General features: G+C 38.8%; 1 protein-coding gene across 2 annotated transcripts in view; it reads left to right on the forward strand.

Moving 5' to 3' along the window:
- The window catches only part of OPHN1 (oligophrenin 1), a 495,334-nt gene that overhangs the window by 241,123 nt on the left and 236,523 nt on the right, over positions 1 to 17,688 (forward strand). The gene's annotated exons all lie outside the window — the stretch shown is intronic.

The following is a 17,688-nucleotide window of genomic DNA, read 5'->3' on the forward strand; positions in this document are numbered from 1 at the left end:
GCCCGCCTGCTGACTGAAGGTTTATAACAGAGCTGCTGCTCCCTCCTTCCTCTGCCAGCCCCCAAACAGCCTGCTTGTGCCATAGGAGGTTCCCACTGAGGAAGGCTGGGCCCGTGAAGCTCACCTGCAACCTAGTGTGCCCATCCTCTCTATATACCTATTCCACTGGTTGCTGATTGTTCTCCACCTGCACTCTGGAGAGTTGCCTCCTGCTTACTTAATGACTGTAGACCACCGGGCCAAACCAGCAAACTTCTCTGCTATTCAGTAGCATAAATTATACCTTTTCCAGTGAGATCTGAACTCCTTCAAAATTTTTCCTTCCTTGGGTACCTTCCCTCAGCCTTAGGGTGCCATATAGAATTTCCTTATATCTTAGAGTTACTTTTTTTTAGCTTAATAAGTTTGTAGTTTAATAATTCTTTATATTGGTTTCTGTCTCTTAATTGGGCCCAGATTGATAGATACATCCAGCACTGCTGCTAGTTGCTTCTGTGACTTTATTGGTAGTGGTATGTGCTTTGTTAGGCCCTTACAAATATAGGTGTATGTTCTCATTTGAACCTCAGAACAACCTTGTAAAGTAGAGGTCATTATCCTTTGTTTATGGCTGAGGACATGAAGGCTCACTGAGGGGGAGTGTCTAAGGTCATCCAACCAGGAAGTGGGAGAGCTTGGATTTAAATCCATTTCTCCTGGTTTTAAGTCTAGGACTCATTCCACTTTATGAGAGATATCACTTCTCTCTTGGCTTCAGTTTTCTCATTTGTACAACAATAACAATGGACAAATAATTCCTAATCTAATCTTCTCTTTGAGATTCTAAGGATAATTAACTAAATGTGTATCTATTGAGTAGTAGAAATTGGCTGGTCAGAACTTAGTGTGCTGTAAATGTGAAATATACGTTAATTTTGAAGACAGTATGAAAAAATGTAAAATATCTCATTAATATTTTATATTGATTACATATTGAAATGATATTATTTTGGATATAAGTTAAGGAAAATGTATTATGGAGGTTAATTTCACCTATTTTTCCTTTTGTGAAAATACCTACTAGAAATTTTAAAATTATAGATGTGGCTTGCATTATCTTGCTATTTTGTAGAACTGAGCTAGACAAAGTAATTACCTTTGGTAGAGAGCTTCTGCCATTTCATGGGCTCTCTGGGTCCAGAATCAAGAGGAGGCAGTATTTGAAGAAAATTCATATACACATAGACATAGAATTAATTAAATTAGTTAACATATATAAAGTTCTTAGAACAGCACCTGGTAAATAATAAGTATGAAATAAGTGTTTTTTGTTATCACCATCATCATCATCATCATTATCAGTATTATTGGCAGCAAAACAAGGAAAACAGAATGCTCTTCATGAAACTGTCCAATTGATGATGGAACTTAGATTAAAAAATCAAAAGAAGAGAAGTTAATGAGTGAGGCATAAGGAGAAGGGTTGGGACAGTGAATGTTCCCCAAGTGACTACTGGTATATGGAGAAGTTTCTTGTCACCAGGTCTCCAGATCTCTGTCTCTGGCTCTGTAGGATGTGGAAGATGTCTTTTTGTCAAAGAAATTAAAAAAAAAACAATTCAAAATAACAGAGTTCTGGGAAGTAAGAGAGGACACCTTCTGAACAAAGTCATCCTGTTGTTCAAACAGGATTAGCCTTTTCAAATGACACAGATGCTACTACCTCTTGAAATTATAAATGTCTCCTGTGAAATCTGTGGAAAGGAGATGGGGCAACCATGGAGGGGAGTGACTTGTGATACTCAAATAATATTCTTCTCCTGTGGCTCCTTTATGGACAGATTTTGAGCTGCTGGTCAGGGATGGTTTTGCTGGGTAATGAAAGTCACTCTGTTTGCAGAGTCCAGTGAATTCTGTTGTCACTTCAGCTTGGGTGGCTGGGTCCCATTGGACAGGCTCTTTCAATAGTCGGAACCTCAGAAGGCTATTTTGTACCTGAGTCACTTCACAAAGACAACAGTTCCTAGCAGATTAGCCATTCTGTGATGGCTTGGGCACTAGCTTCTGTTATACAATAGCTTCTAAATGGCCGTCAGATGATTGGCTTCCCAACCATAGAATCATGGGCCAGATGATCTCACAGGTATTATCTCCATCAGAGGTTTTTTTCCCAGGAGGATGCTGGTAGGGCTTCTAACTCTACTTTAGCCAGAGCAGTTTCCCTTGGATCTGTTTTATATAGTGGACTTTTGGGGCAATATTTCTTTTTAAAACAGGTCTCTATTGGTTAAAAATTTGCAAACTACCTCTTTATGCTAAAACCTGATAGATCTCCCTTTTCCAATTAAATAGGATATGTCTTTCAATCTCTGTATGGCCATTTGGATATTTATGCAATTATATGGACATCTACTCTTCTAATTTTAATGTGTAATCTACAGTTTCATCAGACTAACCCCACTTTACAATCTTTAAGTTTTGAAAAAATACTGTTTAGCTTTTCATTCTAAGAATTGAAATATATACAAGACACACATACACATATAATTAAAATAGTATAAGATCAATAAAGAAAGTCAACAGTCTCCTCTCTTTCCCCACTCCTCAGAGGCATCCAATTTTAACCATTTTTATTTCTATTCTTTTGGTAGTTACTTTCATATTTTTTTTTAAAAATATGCTTGTATTGCTATTTCTTGATTTGTGGACTTTAGAAATTATTTCTTCATGCTATAAATACAGAAGATCGTTGCTCACACCTCCCTCTTTACCTCTCCTTCCAATTTCTGATAATTATAACATCCTTTCATTTCTTATATTGCTTACCTCTGGTACTTTTAATTATGTACTTGAACCCCTATTTCTTATTGCATCAGCTTTTTACTACAGCTTTGTAAGATGAAGATATTTGCACCTCTGTGTTCCTTTACTACCTTTTAACCCTCAACTTTTGTCAGCCACACCTTCACTTATCACTGTTAGGGTTGATAACATTACTTTTCTGGTCTGGACCTTAATTACATCTTGTTGGTAGTTATTATCAGCCTCATTTTACAGTGGCAAAAGCAAGTGACAAATCTAGGATTTGAACTCAAGTTTCTTTGCTCAGAGTCCATGAACTTTGACATTTCTTATATTGGGTTAATATAAGTATTAATTTCTGTTGGATAGGTTAGATCAAGGATGATTCCCTTGTTTATCCTTTCTCCTAATTTCTTGTCTACTAGGCTTAGAGTTCTTTGTCCACCTACTCTAGACTCCTGTTTACTTAACTTCTTGTATCCTTCTCACCTCTCAAAAGTCCCAGCACATGCAAAGATTGTGAGTCATCCCCCATGTGTATATATTAGCCATCACTTGATTAGCAGAACCCTTCATACCACTGCTCCTCTTCTGACCACCATGCAACTTTCCCCCAACCCACGGCCCCAAGGTCAAGGGAGGACAAACAAGGCTCAGTCCAGCTCTGTTCATAATGAGTCTTTCATCCTGTAGTCTAAAATGCTGGGCTGTGCATTGGAGATGACAGAATAAAGACTCAGTCACTCTCCATAGACACATGACAGGGAGAGTATTTGTACCCTTTGATTCATATTTTTTGGATCTTGTCAGAGTTGCCCACAGTACGATATTTTCAATTCTCTTTCAAGGATACCCTTGCCAGAGAGGAACAGCCACTGAATTGAGCCTTTGTGTGGTCTCTGATGGGACCAGGACCAAATGATCTAAAACATCTGAGTCTGCATTTAACTCACTTTTTGGAGAGTTGGAGCTGGTTTGGAAGCTCTGATTTAGTGTGTTCTCACCCAACAGATGGCAGGCAAGAAGGCATAAACAGTAAGACATGAGGTTGTGGGTCTTGTTGCTGTTTCTTCTCCATAAACAAAGATTATAGAAAGAACTTTAGGAAAGGGGACTGTTCTGGAGGTAGATGGGATTGAAAAAATACAGAAGATGAAACAATGCACAGACCTGATAGTCATGGTAGATGAAGCCAAAAGTATTAGTCTGCCCTGCATTCCAAAGGCCAGAGCATGCTCTAGGAGAGAGGGCAAAGAAGCAGCAGCAAATCACTATCAACAGCTGCAAACAATTTGAATTTCAAATCTCCCCCACCTCATTTGGATTTCAGTGGCTGCAAGAATGCATTAGCAGGAAGAGTCAAGTAGTCAAGGTGCCCAAGAGCTAAGCTATGTGACGGTAATCCATAAGTGATTTTCAAGCCAACATCAAATATTTTACAAGCTTTGTAATAACAATTACCACCTACCAGGTACTTGCTATATGTTATCTCGGTTAAGCACTGTTATCCACATCCTATAGATGAGAAAGTCAAGACTCATAATGGCCAAATAACTTGTCCAAGGACACAAAGTTATTAACAGGAGCAAGCTTCAATCAGATTTTTATTACTCCAGGAACTGTACACTTTCGACTACATTGCATTCTGAACCCAGCTTTCTAGAGCTTGTATGGAAGGATTAAAATAAATATTAATAATGCCTATCAATAATTGAATGGGTAAAAGTGACAAATTCACATTACAGCCATGAGAATGAATGAACTAGAGCTGTTGTATACCACATGCATGAATCTGACAAATATAAGGTCTAGGGGAAGAAAAGCCAGTCACAAAAGATTACCTGCTATATAAGCCCATTTCTATATAGTTCAGAAACAGACAAAACTGGGGCCAGCCCCATGGCCGAGTGGTTAAATTTGTGCGCTCCGCTGCGGTGGCCCAGGGTTTCGCCCGTTTGGATCTGGGCGCGGACATGGCACCACTCCATCAAGCCACACTGAGGCAGTATCCCATGTGCCACAACTAGAAGGACCCACAACTAAAATATACAACTATGTACCAGGGGGCTTTGGGTAGAAAAAGGAAAAATAAAATCTTAAAAAAAAATAGACAAAACTAAGTAATGGTGTTAGAAGCCAGGATAGGGGTTACCCCAGAGTGGGGATATTAGTGACAAAAAAAGGCACAAAGGGGCCTTTAATGGTGTTGGTAATGTTTTGTTTTTTGATCTGAGTGCTGATTACATAGGTGTTTTCCATTTGTGAACATTTATTGAGATTTGTGCAGAGTATTTTCCAGAGTATATGTTGTAATTTTTTAAAAATTCAAAAATTAACATTAAAAATATTAATATTTCCTCAAAGCATGTCTTCCACTGGTGTGTATGTACATACAAGGAGACAGTGGTTTAGGGACGCTCTGTGGGTTTATCCTCCTGATTATCTTCACATATGGACCTTCCTCTCCTTTTGTGACTTTCCCTCCCTTTCCTCACATATGCGAACTTCCCTAAACAATATATAGTATTGTTTTACATAGTATAGTGGTTAAACTGTGGACTCTGGAGCCAGACTACCTGGGTTTGCATCTTGGCTCTTCAACTTAGTAGCTGCTGAGTTTAGGCAAGTCATTTAACTTCTCTGGGCCTTAGTTCCTCTATCTGTATGAGATAAATAATAGTACCTACCTTATAGAGTTGCTATGAGCATTAAAAAGTGTTAATATGTATAACATGCTTAGAACAGTGCCTGACACATAGTAAGCATTATATGTGTTTGTTATTATTTGCTTTTCTTATTTATAAAAAAGGACTAATTCTGCATGTATTCTTTTTGTACTTTGCTTTTTCCGCTCAACATTATATACGTGAGATTCACCTGTGTTCATATATTTAACTCGAGTTCTTTCACTTTTATTGCTATATAGTATTCCATTGTGAGAATAATCATGATTTCTTTAAGCATTATCTTATTGATTGATGAGTCAGTTGCATCTATTTTTTATGCTAGTGCAAACAGTACTTCTTTAAAAGTGTTGTACACATCTTCTTGTGCATGTTTGAAATTTTTTCCATGGTATATGCCTAGAAGTAGAATTTCTGGGTTGTAGGGCCCGCACATCTTTACTAGATATATTGCCAAATTGATCTCCAAAGTGTTTGTACCAATTTATGTCATCACCAGCAGTATAAAAGAATTTTCTTTGCTCCACATCCAAGGAACACATAAGCTAATTCAGAAAGATGCAAGGGAATTTGGTTCAGCAAATGTTTATTGTGTCTCTACTCTGTATATAGAAGAAAGCTGTCACTTGTGGAATACAAATCTATTCTGTCACAAACACCAAGCAACTCTACTTAATGCCAAATGAGATCACATATGTAAAGTTCCCTGGCATACAGTAGGCCCCTTTGCTCTAGCAATCTAGGAATGTACCCACATAGGCTAATGTGGTCGTGTTATTGATAAGACCCTTTTACAAGGTAATCTATCCCAAAAATAGAAAAGTGGCTGCATTTGTCCTGAAGAGTAGAGCGTTAAAAGGGAATACCACCCCAATTGTCAATGATACCGAATGGACTGTGCCCCAGGAGGAGGTCACATCTCTTTTCCATCTCCCTTGCCATCCTTCACTAGAGCAGAAAGCAATTGCATCATAGAACAGAGAGACACCAGAAGTTTTTTTCTTCCTTCTGCAACAAAATGAGACCATTATCTGCCTCTCTCTTCCACTACAGTGTCTTTTCCACTTGAACTATTTGAGGGCATACTTGTAATTACAAGTGTGACCTTGCTCAAATGAGCCAAATCTAAGTGAGCTTACGTAACCCTGTTCCTGATGGCTGCTGGCTTCAAAGTCACCTCTGGAGAAGATAGGCGATGAGGGAAATCAAGAGCATATAACCCCTTGAATTGAATTGTAATTTGCAGATTCCTTGTTTGTTGTTTTTTTGAAGAAATATCAAATGTTCTATATCTGAGTTGTCTACTAGAGTAGCTTCTAGCCACGCGTGGGTGCTGTACACTTGCCTAGTCTGACTGAGAAACTGAATTTTAAATTTTATCTAATTTTAATTAATTTAAACAGCCACCTGTGATTAGTGGCTGCCATGCAGATCTAATACATTTTTAAAAATAATCTGTGAGTAGAGGAAGGTAGAGGAGCTAACATTAGCTCAGTACTTACTATCCATTGGCACCTATACTGGCATTTAATTCTTGCAATACCCTGTAGAGAAGATATTATCTCTATTTTAAATCTGAAGAAGCCAAGTATCAGAGTGGATAAGAACTTCTCCAAGGTCACACAGGCTACAAAAGGGCAGAGCCAGGATTAAACTCAAGTCTGTTTGGTTTCTCCAATTCTAAAGTCCATTCCCTTTATCCTGTATGATGTGAGTTTAATTTTGTTCCTGCTGCTTGTCTCCAGCTATAAACCAGATAAATTTAAAACTGAATGCCTTCTAATATGGGTAATTCCAAATTCTTAACTGCTAATTTGCATTAACAAATGTGTTTGTTGAAGCTCCAGTATATTAAGATTTTAAGGGCTTTGGTGATGATTTTCTCTAGTAAGATGTTCAGAAGGAATAATAAGTGGCCAGAAACAAAGTGACTGAATGAGTCAGTTGTACTTTTTGTTAACTTGCAGCCAGAAATTATTCGTAACATTGGATTATATCATATATTAGGGCTCTTCAGACAAACAGAACCAGTAGAATCAATAAGATGTGTGTGACTGTGTGTGTGTTTAATTTGTATGTATATAAATGTAGAGAGAGATTTATTTTGAAGAATTGGCTCACATGATTGTATAGGCAAGTAAGTCCAAAATCTGCAGGGCAGGTTAGCAGGCTGGAGACGCAGCGAAGAGTTGTTGTTGCAGACAGAGTCTGAAGGCCTTCGCTCTTCTCTGAGGGGCCTTAGTCTTTTTTCTCTTAAGGCCTTCAACTAATTGGATGAAGCCCACCCACATTATAAAGTGTAATCTGCTTTACTCAGAGTCTACTGATTTAAATGTTCAGCCCGTGTAAAAATTACCTTCCCAGGAACATCTAGACTAGGATTTGACCAAATATCTGGGTACCATGGCCTAGCTAAGCTGACACTTAAAATTAACCATCACACAGAGCATTCGTTGTTGATTTAAGAACTCTGGAGGTAGGCAGTTCCAAGTTTCAATCAGTGGCCTCCAGATATTGTCTCTATGATTCTCTTGGACTTTACCTCAAGATCATAAGATGGCTGTTACAACTCAACACCTCACACCTTCACACATTAGTGTCTTAAGTAGGAAGGAAGGGAAGGGGCTCTTTTCATAGGACATTTTCTGTCTTTTTGTCCAGAGAGAAAAATGTCTTCCTGAGGCCATCAGCAGACTTCGCCTTATGTCTCGTTGGCAAGAACTGAGTCGTAAGACAACTTCAAGGTCAATAATTGGCAAAGAGAGATGGACGTACTAAGATTCCCCCTTGGCCTTGCTTTTCCTGAGAACATTGCTGCCTGCCTGATATCTGAGGAAATAATAAGAAAGAAGGATGGCTGTTAAGTTGCCAATAAACAATGACTATCCTAATGGCATTTTGAGAATAGAGATGTTGGACCATAACTAGGAACCTCTGAAATATGCTCAAAGGTCAGGAAATAGAAAAATTCTGGTTATCTGCTTACAGTACTTTAATATAATAATGACAGAGGAGCTTTCATCATATCTTGTCTTCCAAAGAGAGACTGCATCAAAGAACTAAAGAGGTAAAGTGACTCCTCCAAGGTCCCACAGGAAGCTAGTGGCAGAGCTAGGAATAGAACTCATATTCTTCTGACTCCTACCTTCATACTCTGTGGATCACATTTGGTCATGGACTCAGCAGGTCTTAAGCACTTTAAGAACTTATATGGAAATGATTCCTGCCTATATAGTGTAGGCCTGCTGTGGTTTTTAAGTTTTTTAAAAAAATAACCTAATTTGACATATTATTATCCATTCATATTGTAGTTTACATTTGGTAGCAGAAGGGACCTTCAAAGCTATTTGTCTAACGTCACTTTACAGATGAGGGAACAGAAGCTCAAAAGGTTAAGCGGCTGACCCAGGGGCACAGCTTGTTAGTGGGAGAAATGGGACCAGAATCCAGGTCACCTGACTCCTAGTCAGATGTAATCACATTTTCCTTCAAAGATATTTCATATTATGGTATTTTAGACAGAGCTCAGCTCTACCATGTATACCCAAATCACTTATAATCTTGTCAACATCCTTGAAACTTCAAATAGGGGGATACTACTGAGATAACCTTGTAGACCCAAAGTCATGGCCCTCATTTAACCCTTCCCTGCTTCAGTCATTTCCCTTAAGACATAATCAGATGCACCTCTCTGCATCACAATTTCCTTATTTGAAGAAAATGAGGGGAATGAGCTACATAGTTTATTTTACTTCCAGAGTTGTATGAATAATACAAGGCAGGACTAGAACGAGTAGCTTTATCTGTAGACTGTCACCTGAAAATCAAGAAGTATCTTTTTAAGTTAAGCTAATATCTAGCCAGACATCTTAATTAATGGAATGTTTCATTTCCTTGCCCGTGTTTTAACCAAAGCAGATATTTAAGGATTCTATCTTTTAACTGGCATTATCTTGTCAGTCCCACCAGGCGCAGTAGTCCTCAAGGAGGTCCATATTCCAAAGCCAGATTTCCTCTGAAAAATTCCCCAGGAAACTGAATTCTTTTCACAGTAGGGTATACTCTCTCCAGGATGGTATGTCCAGGCTTTGTTTTCCTTAGTTATTTGTGTAGCTTTTGTGTGTGAGAGAGAAAATATGCTTAGCTGATTTTTATATCCTTTACACTTGGGGAAGGAGTTGACATTATTAGGCAGTAAGGAAGAAAAAACCCTTACACCCAAACCAGAATTTTATAGCTGAAAGGAAACTTTTTAGTATGATGTTTTCAAAGCATTTACTTTCTTCTCCTTGACTGTGTCAAGGGAAGGTACTAATTCATCATCATCATCATTGCTAACCTTACCAAATACTCAATATGTTTTAAGTATTTACCATACATTATCTCTTTTGGGCTTTGCAACAACTCTGTCACACAGGTACTATTATTATTTTCATTTTGCAGATGAGAAAACTGAAAGGCAGAGAAATTGGAATTGGTGTTTGAGTTCAAGGGTGAATTCTCACACTGGGAAATAATGGGAAATTGTTGGTAGATGAAGTTGCCAGATGAAATGTGTGACAATTTAATTTGGGCTCTAATTTTTATTCTCTTAAGAAATTTGTCATGGCCACAAAATACTTTTTTTCTGTGAGCCCTGTAAAACCTTGCATGTTGGTTAGCTATTGCAATAAGAATTCTGCATAACAAAGCACCCCAAAATCTCAGTGGAATGCAGTAATAAGAATTTATTTTTCTATGTCTATGGGTTGGTGGGGTAGCTCTGTTGACCTCAATTAGGTTTGAATGGCTTGGCTCGGGCCCCAAGTGCTATTTAGGTTTGCTCCATGTGTCTTTATTTTTCAAGGATCAGGGGGCTACTAGGGCATATTCTTCTCATGATGCTGGGAGAAGTGCATAGTGGGTGAGCAGAGACATGAAGTCTTTTAAAGCTAGGCTCAAAACTGGCACACAGTCACTTCCTCACAAATTCCTTTGCCCAAAACAAGTCATATGGCCAAGCCTAACATTAGTGAGAAAGTAAAATAATTTCTGCCTCTAGTTGGAGGAACTGCAAAGTCACATGGAGGACTCACAGGGAGGAGGGGGGAAGATTTGGGAACAATAATTCGATCTACCATTCCCTGGCTGAAAGTTAGTAGTGATAAGGAGTCAGAAGGTGAAAGAAGATATTTTGATGGAAACTAAGAGAGGTAGTGGGAAGAGCCTTGGGGTCAGGAGATCTGGGTTTGAGTACTAACTCTGACACTCACTTGGTAGGACTTTGAGAAAGTCATTTTCCCTCATGATATTTTAACATTAAGGGTTTGTGAGATCTCTTTGTCTAGTATTTTCATTTTCTAGATAATGATGCTGAAGCAAGAGGGGTGAAGCAATTAGCTTAAGTTCAAATAGGTAGGTGGAAGCAGAGTCAAGACTAGAACCTAGGGTTCCATTTCTATTCCTATGTCTTTGTCTCTATAGAAGAGGAAATATTTGGAGGTGTGCATGAAGAGAGGTTTCAGCCCTCCTTTCCTTGAGAAATTAAAGTTGTTTTGCTGTGATTCCATTTCCCACATTGCAATGATCATCTGTTCTTCATTTCTTCCAAAGGCTGGACAAGGGGAAGTAGGCCAAAAGCATAACAGTAGGGGTTGAAGTTCAAGCTGAGGTAGTACGTCCTGCATGGAACAGTATTTAAATGCTCGATGTTGTTATTGAAGGTTCTAGCATTACTGTCCCCAAAGATCTTTTAGAGAGGCATCTGTTGCTATGTGATGTGTTAAATGGAGTCATTCCTGAAGCAGCATAGTGGGCTGGATATGATTCATGACCTCTTCTAATTTTATGGTACTCTAACTCTGTATATATAGTTGTTTATTTGTTAAACATTTATATAGTACTTATTTTGTGTCAGATATTCTAAGTACTCTACAGATATTAATTCATTTAATCCTAAAAAGTATCTTATGAGGTAGAGAGTCTTATTTATTCCTCTTTTAAATATTAAAACAAAACAAAACAAAAGAGCAAAACAAATAAGTGAAACCCTAAGGCACAGGGAGGCTAAACACCCCCCACAGCCATGCACTACAAAGGAGCACAACTGGCACTTGAACCTAGGTAGGCTGATTGCAGAGTCCATGCCTTTACCCATTGTACTATGCAACCACACAGGCAGTATCAAGACACACAAGCATGAGAACTGAAGAGACTAGCTGTAAAGGCAGTACTTTTACTGGTTCTGTGACATGGGAGAAATTACTTTACCTCTCTGAAGCCTCAGTTTCAACTGTAAAATGTGGATAATATTATACCTACCTCACGGGGTTGTTGGGAGCATTAAGTGAGATAGTGTATAAAACATGCTTAGCACTGAAACATTAGCTCCATTTCTGCAAAGTACTTCTACCAGTTTTTAAAATTGCTTTGTAAGTATTCCTTTTAAACTTTCATAACTTCAGTTTGGTCGATTTATCTGTATGACTTACCCTCTAGCAACTCTGCAAGATCATTTGGTCTTGCCATCTCTGTCTGACACAAGGCAAAGAACAAGGAGGCAATTTCCCTCAGGGCAGAGATTGAAAGCCAATGATCCCACGTGTCTTGGCTGTCTGGGAAGTTGCTGAGCTGTGCTATCTTCTTTTTCATGATTTATCCTTACCTTAAAAATGGTACTGAATATGAATTTTATATGCAGTGTTGATGATGAACATGACATTTTAGTTTTAGGTTTTCTAGTTTGTTATGTTCATTTTTCTTCACTGAAACCCCAGTAAGAAATTATTAAATTTGCTGGTACCCTTGTGAAGAAGGGCCTGAGTATGTTGCTAAATACCAAAGTCCCATGTCCTACAGACAGAAGCATCGTCTTCCTATACAAAGAGTAATACACTATCCACAAAGAGCTCACAGCCCTGCATGTACTGCATGCTGGGATCCCCAGGGATTGGTACAAGTGGGTGGAGGAGGTTATATAAGTTCACATCCCCTTCCATGTGGGAGGAGGAGAAGGACAACAGCTGTCAGCTCCACAGTTGGTCTTCCTGTGGTCTTGCTAGCCTAAGTAATTCTAGCTTCATTTGGCCAGAGAAGGAGCCTCCTCAGCACATAGAGGGGAACTTTACTGAACCAGAACCGATGTCTTAAACCTTTGGCAATTTATGTTAACTTCCTCCAGCAAGGATGGAAGTTTGTTGGCTCTGGCTGTCTGGATATGATGTTTTATAGGCATTTTGTATGGTCTTCAAGTGGTCCTCATCCAGCTGCTTGTCTATAGGAGGTTGTTGTGATGGAAGAGTGAAAATCCCATTATACTCAAACTTTTGATAGGACAGTTGCTCTTGCTTCAGTGTCTACTTCAATCCACTAAACTAAAAAAAAAAAATCCTCAGAGACAAATATAAGAAACAGCAACCTCCATAAGCGATTTGTTCTTTATTTACTCCAACTCTGTTTATTTGTGAAGGATGTAGCTACCACATTAGTTTAACATCAGCATTTGTTTTTACAATTGAAAGAAATATTGGGCTTTGGGGGTGCATCTCTTGTCCTTACTGGTCTATGAGTGTCTTGAAGGCTGGTTTCGCTTTCAAGATTCCCCTCAGAGCTGAGCCCACACCTGTAACAAGCTCAATACTATATTTACAACTAGCACAGATAACATAATCGTATGACTGGAATGCTGAATTTATGTTTAAGAAGCAAAGCTAAAGAGGAAAAAGAAAATTGTTGTTTGCCTGCAGCCTTAATGCCTATGGTGATTTATTCTCCTTATTATGTTCTTCTATAACCATTCTAGTGCATGTAAATGGTATTATAGCATCCTCATATTAAAAATGATGCAGTGGCAATATTTCTAGTTATTGAATGTACTAGAATACCTAAAATGTTAGTATAATAATATAATCCTGTTCATAGCAAGTACTCCTTCCTTCCATTTGTCTATCCCCTTTTCTTTCTCCCATTCTCTTTCACTCACATTCTTGTTATCTCTCTTGCTCACTCAACATTTACGGAGAACCTGCTCTATAGCACCCCCTCTGCTACTTACATATCTCTGAGAGTACAGAGATAAATAAGGCACAGTTCTTGCTCTCAAAGAACTCACAGTCTAGATCAGCGAATAGACAATTACACTACATTGTGGTCATTTCCATCATTATGTATACAGTGCTGAAGGAGCACGGGAGGGACCCCAAACCCAGACTAAGATATGAAGCATGGGGGAAGACTTAGAAAAGATACCTTGGAGACTATGGTAGAGGAATAGAATCTTGAAGGATGAATTGGAGTTAGCCAGTGAAGTGGAGAGTGAGGGAAGAGCATGCTAGGTGGAGGGCACAGCTTATGCAAAGATAGAAGGCTGTCAAAGTACCCATCGGCCATCTTCCCCAATGGATCTTGTATATCCTCTCAAGTTATGTAAACTTGCAGCCAATACTGAAGGTTTTTACACAAGGGAGTGGAGTAGATTTTAGATAGTTCACTCCATTTCTTACTGGTATGTGCCCTTGGGTAAGCCATTTAACATGGTAGTTTGACAAGTGGATCTTGAGCACCTGTTATGTGCCAGTTCCAATTCTAGACCCTAGAGATAGAGTTGAATAAGACACGGTCTTGGCTTCAAGGAGCTCAAAGTTATGTACCAAACTATAATAAACTCATGTTCTAGCCCTCTGCAGGCTTGTCTCCATCCCCCTCGATATGTAGCTTTTCCCCTCCCATCTCAGATGACATCCTGGCCCTTCTCCTGCTCATTCTCTCTCCACTTGGGATTTATGTTATATCCCCTTCACTTGTCTTTTCTTATTCTTTCCCTTCCGTATAAAAACATATTGAGGCCTCTTCTGTATTCAAAACAGAGTGCTATCCTTCCTCCTAAGGTCTGGAGAGACCACAGCATAACAGTGGGGGCCCAAGTAGTGGTCATCAAAGTATTATATCCACAGGAACCCAGGAGTCAGCATTACTTAGAAATGGAGATAGATGGCCTCAGGATGGTCTGTTAGCAGGGAGAAAGGTGCTTAGTTCAGTGGTGGGAAAGGGGGAGTGATGGGAGTGATCAGTATTGTCCAGAACCAAATAGGATTCAGTTCTAGAGAACCTAATTACCAATGGAGGGACTAAGGCATAGGAAATTAATCAGAGACTCAATTTAGATGCAGGGTAGAAACTGGGTATTAGGAACCATGTAAAAATCGTGATGTCTCAAGTGGGACACAAATTCAAAGTCAGGCTAGTAGCCACATTGACATGATGGTGACTCCAGTTCTCAATCCAGCCTGCCCTGTGGTAGGCCTATTCGTAGCAACTGGAGCCAGGCTAAATGAGGATGAGCATATCAAGTAGCCTCCACTCTTGGGAAGAGAAGGAACTGGCCAGCTAAGGTCTCACAATTTCAGTAAGATGTTGGAGAAAGGGCATTCTAAGTGGAGGAAATCACATGAGCAAAAGCACAGTAGGAAAAGTGTAGTGTATGTAGAGAACATGAAATACATACTCTGGTATGGTTAGAACATTAATGGTTCGTACATGGAGTGCAGGATATGAGACTGGAAAGTAGATTGGAGTAGACTGAAGGGCATTAAATGCCAGGGTAAAGAGTTGGTACTTGGTACTGATTTAAGTCTACTATTACTGTCCCATAACTGGTGTCTTGGGATCTGGTTTAGTGGTATGCTGTGTGTCCTTAAAGCATTTCTTTGATTGTTTTTCCTTATAAAATATATGATAATCTCTTTAGAAGATTGTCTACTTCCATGTTGCAAAATTGAGGGTTGGGAAGTTAAGTTTTTTGTTTTAGGTAACATAAGTGGTTAAAAGGCAGCCCTGGTGGTCTAGTGGTTAAGATTCTGTGCTCTCAAGACTGCAGCCCAGGTTTGTTTCCCAGTCAGGGAACCACACCACCCATCTGTTGGTTGTCATACTGTTGTGACTGCATGTTGTTGGGATGCTGAGAGCTATGCCACTGGTATTTCAAAACTAGCAGGATCACCCACAGTGGACGGGTTTCAGTGGAGCTTCCAGGCTAAGACAGACTAGGAAGAAGGACCTGGCCACCCAATTCCAGACAAATTGGCCATGAAAACCCTGTGAATAGCAGTGGAGCACTGTCTGATACAGCACTGGAAGGGGAGAGGTGCAAAAAGACCAGGCAGTGTTCCAGTCTGCTGTACATAGGATCGCTAGGAGTCAGAATTGACTAGATGGCACTAACAACAGCAAAGTAGTAAATGGAAAAGGCAGAAGTTGAATGTGGTTCAGCACCCTTTCCATAATCTAGTATAGTGTTGGAATTAGAAGCAAGGACTTTACAGTCACAACTGGGTTTGAATCTTGGCTCCTCCACTTCTAGCTGTGTAACCTGGGACAAGTTAGTTCTCTGAGCTTCAGGCTCATTTCTCATTTGTAAAATGGGGATAACAATAGTTACACTCAGGGGCTTGTATGAGGATTTAAAGAAGCAATGCGTGTAAAATGCTTAACATAACAACTGGCAAATAATCCCCAATAAATGGTAACTATTACTACTATTACAAATAATTTAGTTGGAAAAAATGTGATTTTATTTGTAAAAGTTGCCCAGAATAGTAGACTGAAAGGAGTTGATGTAATATGATTATTGGCAGGTAGTTCACATTAGCATTTCTAATTCAGTCCAGTAGTTTGATGCTGTGGTCATATTTGGACAAGAACTTAATCCTTGTTCTGCAGCTGGGGTTGAAAGTTGGTTTCATTGATTCATTAAAAAGATACTTATCTGGTCCCATTATATGCCAGAGACTGTTCCATGTACAGTGAACAAGACAGACAAAGTTTCTGCCCATAAGGAACTTACATTATAGTGGAGTGACAGGGGGTAGGAGGCTGATAATTAGATAAAATAAATAATTTATTATTAGGTAAACAAATAATTAGATAAATAATTTTAGATAGTGGTAAATGCTATGAAGACAATAAAATGGATAATTTGATAATAGTTGACTAATGGGAGTGGAGATGGTCCTGGGCAACTTTAAAGGGGGTCATACTAGAAAGCCTCTAAAGAGGTGATGTTTTAGGTGTGACCTGAATATTGAAAAGGAGCCAGCCATGGGAAGAGCTGGGGAAAGGGTTTTAGTCATGGAGAACAGCAAGTACAAGGGCTCTGAGGTAAGAACAAGTTTGATGGTATGCTTAAGGAACTGAAAGAAGGCCATTGTGGCTGGCGTGAACACTGAGGAAAGAGTGGTAGAAGATGAAGTTGGAGAAGCAGACAGGGATCAGATCACACAGGGTTTTGTAGGCTGCAGTAAGAAGTATAGATTTAGTTCTAAGGGCAACGGAGAACTTTGGAAGGTTTTAAGCTGGGGAAGTGATGCGGTTGATTGCTAGTTTTTTGATAATAATAATAGCTTTCATTTATGGGACAGATACATACTTTGTGTCAGGTACAGGGATAAGCACATTACATGTTTTTACCTCTTTTTAACCTCACATAATCCAAATCCAATAGGATACTATGTTATTTTTGTGATTATTTTAAAGATTAAGACATCTGAAGCTTAGAGAGGTTAGCTTTTCAAAAGTCACAAAATTAGTAATTGATAGAACTAGGATTTGAGTTCGGGTCCGTCTGATCCTTTAGCCTATTTTTTTTTTTATTGTGGATATATATACATAGATATATAATAAAATTTGCCATTTTAATCATTTTTAAGTGTACAATTGAGTGATACTGAGTACATTCAAAATGTTGTACAGCCACCACCACTACATATTTCTAAAACACTTTCATCACCCCAAATACAAACTCTATACTCATTAAAAAATAACTCCCCTTTCTCCTCTGCCTCCAGCTCCTGGTAAACTCTAACCTACTTCCTGTCTCTGAATTTTCCTATTCTAGATACTTCATATAAACAGAATCATGCAATATTTCTCGTTTTGTATCTGACTTATTTTACTTAGTATAATGTTTTCAAGGTTCATCCATGTTGTAGCAGCTATCAGAATTTCATTCATTTTTATAGCTGAATAATATTCCATTGCATATATATACACCACATTTTGTTTATTCATTCATCCATTGTTGAACACTTCTGTTGTTTCCAGCTTTTGGCTATTGTGAATAATGCTGTAATAAACAATGGCAATGAAGTGTCTGAGTCCTGTTTTCAATTCTTTTGAATATATACCTAAGAGGGGAATTCCGGATTCATACAGTAATTGTATGTTTAAATTTTAAAGAAATGGCAAAATG

The sequence above is a fragment of the Equus quagga genome, chromosome 10, assembly GCF_021613505.1.
Source record: "Equus quagga isolate Etosha38 chromosome 10, UCLA_HA_Equagga_1.0, whole genome shotgun sequence".
In the NCBI taxonomy this organism is placed as follows: domain Eukaryota; kingdom Metazoa; phylum Chordata; class Mammalia; order Perissodactyla; family Equidae; genus Equus; species Equus quagga.